Here is an 8234-nt window from a genome sequence, read left to right on the forward strand (position 1 = left end):
CAACACAAATATCGAACGTGAACTGACATGGAAATTCGCCATTTCAGCCAGCGAAAAAGAGGCCCAGGCCACAGGATGCCATTCGTTCTTCTCGGCCAACATCACTCGGTTTTAGCCGACTCGGTGTGCTCGGCGATTGCAGCGCCCTACGGCCGTGCGGCGAACTAATCGAGAGAGCTCTGAAAATTTCAGGGAGCGGGCGCATGGCAATTCCTGGCTGTTTGGGCGCAAAAATCCCAAGAGAATCTTTCCCCTTTCGAAGGGGAATGCCTTTATTAGGGGGAAAATTCCCCTTTTCGAAGCAGTTCGAAAATATTTAGCCCATCTAACTTGTTGCTAAAGGACATCAAGTAGTCGATAAAAGTAAATCAAATATTTCTTAGCTACACACAAAAAAAAACTTGGTAAAATCAACTGTAATAATTGTCAAACAGGCCCCAACCAGCAAAATTGTCAATTCTACTAAGTAAATAGTTATTTCACAACAACAAAATACACACAATTAGCAAAGACACAAACCCAAAGCAAAAACAAAATACACGTAACTATTTTAATAGTTACGTAACTATCTTTGTTGGTCAATTTTACCAAGCAATTTTTTGTGTGTGTATGTTCAATACAGCTGACAAAAAGTAGACTACAAGTCGATAGTATGCTTCGCCAACAGTCGATTTTCAGTCGACTACTATTGATTTTTTTCTAAATCAAGTACCGTTGTAGCTCGTTTCTTTAGTTTAGTTCTAATATTTCTTCGTAAAATCCAAAGCAATATTGTGTTATTATTTTTGTTTAAAATGGACAAGTTGTTAGCTGTTCTCAAAGAAAATGGTAAGAACAATTAAATTATTTAATCAGCATAATTGATTAATTTGGTTACGAGTAGACTCTCAAGAAAAAGGAGTAGTTACTCCAGGGAAACCGAGAGCTTCCGATGTTTGGAAAAGGTTTCAGAACATCGACAAGACTTTAGGGGGATTCCCTAAACTGTTGAATTGCTGAATTGTTGAAAATTCAACAAAAAATTTCAGCAATTAAGGGAACGACCCAAAATGGGTTCTGTTGAATTTTTAAACAGCTGTTATTTGTTGAAAAGTTTCACGGAACTTAAAGCATGTAAAATTTGATTTATTATTGCAAGTTACTGTCTAAAAGTGTTACCAAAGTAAAAAGAACCACAAATATGCTTTTTAAGTTGATTTTAAAATAAATAATGCGTACTGGTGATACTGAAATGTTACAGTGTTGCCACGACTTTTAAAAAAAGGTGACAGCTCTGGCTTTTCAGCAATTCAACAAAATTTTCAACAGCATCGAGGCTGTTGAATTGCTGAAATTTCTGAAAGATGACTTTGTATGGAACAGCTGATTAACAGCTGACCAAAACTCAACATTTCAGCAATTCAACAGTTTAGGGAATCCCCCTTTTAATTATATAAAAGAGGCTGCCCATATATTACACACAAAAAAATTTGCTTGGTAAAATTGACCAACAAAGATAGTTACGTAACTATTAAAATAGTGACGTGTATTTTGTTTTTGCTTTGGGTTTACGTCTTTGCTAATTGTGTGTATTTTGCAGGGATCGCAAGTAAGAGTTACTTTTTTAAAAAAATTGACAAATAAGTTTTATTTTTCAATTTTTATTATAAAAGTTGACAAATAACTCTTATGCTTCAATTTTTATTATAAAAATCAACAAATAAGAGTTATTTGTCAACTTTTATAATAAAAATTGAAAATAAAGATTGAATTGATATAACTCTTGAACTGTACGGTACATTGGTTTAAAATTTATATATATATAATCTACGCTTTAATACCTTTCTGTTGATATGCCATATGTCCCCAAAATATTTTTTATAATAATAATATTTGTTACATCATAAAAAATATTTTGGGGACATATGGCATATCAACAGAAAGGTATTAAAGCGTAGATTATATATATTTAAATTTTAAACCAATGTACCCCACAGTTTAAGAGTTATTTCAATTCAATCTTTATTTTATTATAAAAGTTGACAAATAACTCTTATTTGTTGATTTTTATAATAAAAATTAAAGCATAAGAGTTATTTGCCAACTTTTATAATAAAAATTGAAGCATAAGAGTTATTTGTCAACTTTTATAATAAAAATTGAAGCATAAGACTTATTTGTCAACTTTTATAATAGAAATTGAAAAATAAAACTTATTTGTAAATTTTTTTAAAAAAGTAACTCTTATTTGCGATCCCTGGTATTTTGTTGTTGTGAAATGACAATTTACTTAGTAGAATTGACAATTTTGCTGGTTGGGGCCTGTTTGACAATTATTACAGTTGATTTTACCAAGTTTTTTTTTTGTGTGTACATGTACAATGTACATGTTTTAAGTTCCGTGAAACTTTTAACAAATAACAGCTGATTGAAAATTCAACGGGAACCATTTTGAGACGTTTTCTTAATTGCTGAAATTTTCTGTTGAATTTTCAACAATTCAACAGTTTAGGGAACACCCTCTTTATTGAAACCTTTGAATTTCACTTAAATATTTCGCTCCAAACTAAAGCCTAGTACCCACATCGGCTAAGAGTTTCTCTAGTCAAAAACAAGAGAGAACTCTAAAGTCGGGTTGGTGTCCCGACTATCTAAAGCTAAAGGGAGTGCGAACGCTGTTCTCGGGTTGGTGTCCCGACTAATAATCGCACTCCCTTTAGTGCGAGGGAGATAGATATATATTGACAATTTTGAATGCGTATAACTTTTTATTGAATGGTCCGATTTGAAAAATGTCTTCTACATTTCGATAGGTATAAATATACACAACAAAATTGCATTTATACTTCTCGGAAATCTTTAAAGATGTGGGCGCAGGACCCATTTTAAACTCGTTAGTGGGCGATTGTGGGCGTTAGAGGGGGCGTGCTGCTCGGCTAAAATAAACTTGCGCTGCGTAGGAAGCCAAAGAATATGTGTGGGAAATCTCAACTTTCTAGCTTTTGTAGTTTCCGAGATCTCAGTTTTCATACAGACGGACAGACGGAGAGACGGACAGACGAACAGACGGACATGGCTAGATCGACTCGGCTAGTGCCCCTGATCAAGAATATATATACTTTCTGAGGTCGGAAACGCTTCCTTCTAGCTGTTACATACTTTTGCACGAATCTAATATACCCTTTCACTCTACGAGTAACGGGTATAAATATTACTATTTGTAGTTGGACCGAAGTTTTCAGAGCTCACCCGCAATGCGTGTAGCATGGTCTTGTTGTAAATCAGCTGGGTTGACAAACTGCAAACAAATCAATTGGCACCAATTTTAAAATATTACAATATTATATTACACTTACATAAGTCGCAAGCTATAAACTTGCTGCAGCACGGTGCTATCAAATATGACTTGTGGCATTTTGTCCTTCATTACATAAAGCAAGGCAATTTTGACCTAGAATTGTTAAATATACAAAAGACGCAATTTCCCTAAGGAGCTTCAGAAATAGTAAACATCTTCCCTGCCTTGCAAATGAGTTATTTAACAAAATTCAACATTAAATCAACGGCTAGAGAACTTCCTACTTTTGCCACTTTCTTTAGTTTAATGATAGGAGATTGTATTAGCCCCGATGACGCAGTTTTTTTCACTTAATATCATTAAGTGAATATTGCCCAACAAGTTTAAGAGCACTAAAAGATGTTATGATTTATCACAATAAGCAATACCCTATCCTATTTCAGGATACTCTACTTCTTCAATCACTATCATAGAATTGTAATGGAATCTGGCCCGTTGAAACATTTGTGGAAGAGTTGGTAAAAAAAATCGATAGCACTATCGATAGTATCGATGGTTTTAATATTCAGGAAACATCGATGGTTTAAACCCACAATCGATACTATCGCTCCAAAAAATAATTGAATTTTACAAGCAACTTTTGGTATATTTTAAGGAAAAAAGTATTTTAAAGTATATACTTAAGAACATGACGGTATTTTAAGTGTCAAAGCTCAACATCGAATTTTGCTTCACTTTAGTCGCTGTAAAAGTTAGATCGTTGCTTTCCCCATAATTTATATGAGTCAACCACACATTTTCAATAATTTTTTTTCAACATATTCCTTTATTTTTACAATTTGTTTGTTTTTGATACTATTGATAGTATCAATAGTGACCACCATCGATAGCCAAAAATATCGATAGTGTCCGCTATCGATTTTCAACAACCCTAATTTGTGGACATTTTCTCTTAAGGCAAAGCACAAAAATCGTAAGCTAAAAACATTTCGTCTAGAAAAAATATGTATACCTCCATAGCAAGTAAAATTCTATTAACTATTCTCATTTCATAAAAAGTTGTACGGTTGAGGAAATTCAGTTTAGCAAAACTAAATGCTCTGTTCAAAATTCTTGGTTTTGCAATAAGATAAAAGGGGCTATTGAAAATATAGAGACTATTACATGTTTTGGACATAAAAAGTTCAAGGCTAATAAAATTCAAGAAATATTTAAAAAAAAAGTACAGACAGTATTATACATTTGTCAAGTCTTGATATAAAAAGTTAGAAGTAATTATTGGCCGAAGAGAGCGGCAGAGCAAATGGTGCCTCTATATAGTTTCTTACTCTATGGGTCCGCGATCAAAAGACTTGACGCGAGATCTGACGGCATAGAGTAATAATGTATAGAAACGCCATTTGCTCTGCCGCTCTCTTCGGCGAAATCGCCAATGATGCCACCTAGGCGAAAAACAAAAATTTCCCTAATTTTTCATATGTTCGATTCAAACGTGCATTTTAGGCCCATGGTGAGTTTTATGGGATTTTATATATCCCTTCAGTTCTGGAGTGGTGACACATGACAAATTCATTAGACCAAACGAACGGCCGCTGCCGACGTCAGCAGAGAAGTCGGCGCAGCGTAGAAGACTGCGGACGAAATCTATCGTGCAAGAAAGGGAAGCCGATATTCATATATTGCTCTCTCTTTTTCTGTCTTATAATCTGCCTGCACTCGGCCAATTTCGGTCGGTCCGTCATTCTCTTTTGCGCTTTAAGTCTAGTACTCAGTACGACGAAAACTGCTAGCTAAGCATAGGAGTAAGCGAGAGGCAAATAGGTAGCTAAAGCCCTTAGCCGGGGACTTTTTCCCACCTCGGTACTCAGTTGAGCTAAGGAAATAGTAAGAAAATACCACTAAAATACTAGATTTAGCGGATGAATTCTGATGAACGCCGTCATGTTCAGCTAGCGACCAAAATTTGGCTGGAATAATTTTCGTGACGCAGCGACATGTGTATGCCCTTACATTTTTTGAGCATTATTATATTTCAAAATAAACAAATTAATTTCCTGTTATAAATTTAAATTGTTTATTCATAAAATTTGAATTTACTTAAACAATACATTTACCTAATTCAATTTTTTTTTAACTTGATGTTATAAGTAGATTTTTTAGTTAAAAAAAAATGGTCCATTAATATTTATTTAAATATTATAACACTAACAGTTTTAGGAAATTGCGTTTTTACCAAACAAATGCAAATTATTTAGTCGGATATATACCGCTTTGGAAAGGGTGTAGGAGCATTGGCACGCGCCAACAGCGAAGATGAAACAAAAGAAATCGGGTAAAGGGGTAAGAAGAAGACTTGGTGCATCGCATTACTTTCAAGGTTTTCTGAGAGAAGGAGTGTTTTGCGCGGCTAATAAAATATTTTTTCACCCGGTGATTCACGAGTGAAAACTGATTTCTGGAACTGAAGGGAAGTTATCTACTCACTCATAATGTTTTCTTTAAACATTATTAAAAATTAATGTATTATTTCAATAATTCCAGTAAGAGACTAACAGTAGCTTCCGGATTACACTTCATCAGGGTTTATTTCATATACATATATATATTTTTTTTTAACTGATCTCTGTTTTATAATCGTTCTTTAAGAAAATGTTCATGTTTATTTCGATGTACAAAAATTCATTTATTTAATTCAATTTGGTCGGGTTTTTCGTGATGTTTAACTGAACCGTAAACTAGCTACCCTTCAGTTCCAGAAATCAGTTTTCACTCGTGAATCACCGGGTGAATCACTCGTGACAGGTCATTTGACACTCGTGACGCACTCGTGATTTTCCAAAGAGACTTTTGTTCAAGAGTTCCTACCCCGTACCATAGTGATAGCTTCAATGACATTTTTTTGAAGTCACTCGTGATATCACCAGTGCCTTATACGAATAGGTCATATGAGACGTCGCCATCCTGTGACATGTCACGCATGATTTCACCAGTGACTTTTTCCAAAATGTCGTCAGCAATTTTATTAAAAAAAAAAAAACAAATTATTGTATTTTCTATTCATTTATTTATTTCATTGTATTCATTTACATTTCTTTTTTTTTTTTTTAATTGTGTTATTTAAGTTATTATTATTGTTTTTTCTAGATCTTTGCTTGACCAATTTATTTTTAATATTGAGTAAGGCCTTTCTTAGGCACTTATCAGGGTCTTCGGATTGGTGGGTCAACGCTCCTGAAAAAATTTTAAAAACAAGTATTACTATTTGTATTTAATATTCAAATAAGTGCGTACTGACCATTAAGCACCGCATATAGCCCTTTGGGTGCTTTTATAGACTTTTTGCGGCTGCTTCCGTCTAGATTGTACTTAATGAGCAGACTATCTGAAATAATGAGCTTCAGGCATATCGATAAATAGTCTTTCTTAATTATTTTGGTCACTTTCTTGATCTGTAAATAAAAAATAAGTACATATATAGACAGAGGTTTTTTATGATATATTTACCTACATAGAAAAAAGAATGTAAAGACGAAAATACATATCTGGATATTGAATTAAAAGTTACGTAGGGTATTTAAATTGAAAACAATATCGAATCTTTTAAGACAAAACATAGTAAGCAGGGATCGTAACTGTTATGAGTTTTATTATAAAAATCAAAAAATGAAAACCCATACAGATTTGTCAACAGTGTTTTAAGAAACATTTACAATAGCAGTTATTTTCGGTCCCTGATCCTAGGAAATTTTGAATTTAATATCCAGATATGTATTTACGTTTTTACATTGTTTTTTTTTCTAATTTATACTTACGTAAAAATCCTGGAGTTCAGGGTTCATGGACTCCTCGAAGAAGTCCAGCTCCTCTTCCGTGTTCAAGGGGAAGTCTACTCCTCCATTAAACTCATCCTTGTGCTTTTTAAGTGATTCCTTTAGCAAGACGGTGTTCTCTGCCAGTTTATCCGTTAGTATTTCTAGCTGCCTAATTAGTTTCTGGTTCTCATTGCGGAGCTGATGAACCTCTTCTAAATTAAAAAAAAAGGATTATATTAATAAATTTAAAAAAAAAACATAAACTTTTATAAAGTATAGGTTAAACTTACCTCTCAACGCAGACATTTCAGATAAATCTTTAAAAAAAATTAAAGAATTACGAAAAAACACAGGTTTATATACTTACTAGAGACGGTTGGAGTTTCTGTAAAAAACAAATATTTTATTAATGTGGGCATTTTTTAAACTATTTGTATAAAAAAGAAAGAAAATAAATCCATTTTTTGTGTTTACACTTACCTTCTTCATCAAACAAAATCTTTCTTATTTTCGCTGGTTGAGACATACTAATTAAAAAATAAATAAATATTAGTAAACAATAATAAATAAATTATGTGGGAATGGTCTGGCAACCCAGATTAGCTAATCAGGTAATTGATCCACTATTACAAATATGTAACCCTTTTTCAAATCAAACATTTTTGTAAAAGATATGCATTTTCAAAGTTGAACAATTTTTCACTTTAAAAAAACACAGTTTTTAGGTAATTTTTCGCGCTTCCGGGGGGTATATCTGAAAAACTAGGTATCGAATCGCTTTGCTTCTTTTTTCCACTGATTGGTGTGTTAGTTAAGAGTAATAAAAGAAAAACATATTGCAGTTTGCCAGCCGCATCTCTTAGTTATGCGTTATTTGCGAAACGTCAATTTATTCCAAATTTTCAAACTTTGATAAAAAATAAAAAAAAAGTATTTCATATTATATTTTTTATACTTCCGTAAACCGATATTTGGACTTTCTTCTTGATATTAGGAAAGTTGTAGCTGCGTCCGCGTGCGTCCGCGGTTTTAAGAGCCAAAAAAGGTAAAAAAGTCATGGTCCCAGAAATTGCATATGGCGCAACCTTGTGAAAGATTTGTCCAAAACATTGTGTTAAAGTCCTGAAAATTTGATATTATGTTCA

General features: G+C 33.2%; 1 long non-coding RNA gene across 1 annotated transcript; it reads right to left on the reverse strand.

Annotated features, from left to right (window-relative positions):
* Positions 1-6693: 6693 nt before the first annotated feature.
* Positions 6694-7235, reverse strand: LOC138913287 (uncharacterized). The gene is made up of 2 exons (XR_011418960.1): positions 7090-7235; positions 6694-6726 (listed from the first exon to the last, which is right to left on the reverse strand). It is a non-coding gene; the product is annotated as an uncharacterized lncRNA (long non-coding RNA).
* Between the last annotated feature and the right edge of the window lie 999 nt (positions 7236-8234).

Source organism: Drosophila takahashii, chromosome 3R (assembly GCF_030179915.1).
Source record: "Drosophila takahashii strain IR98-3 E-12201 chromosome 3R, DtakHiC1v2, whole genome shotgun sequence".
Lineage (NCBI taxonomy): Eukaryota > Metazoa > Arthropoda > Insecta > Diptera > Drosophilidae > Drosophila > Drosophila takahashii.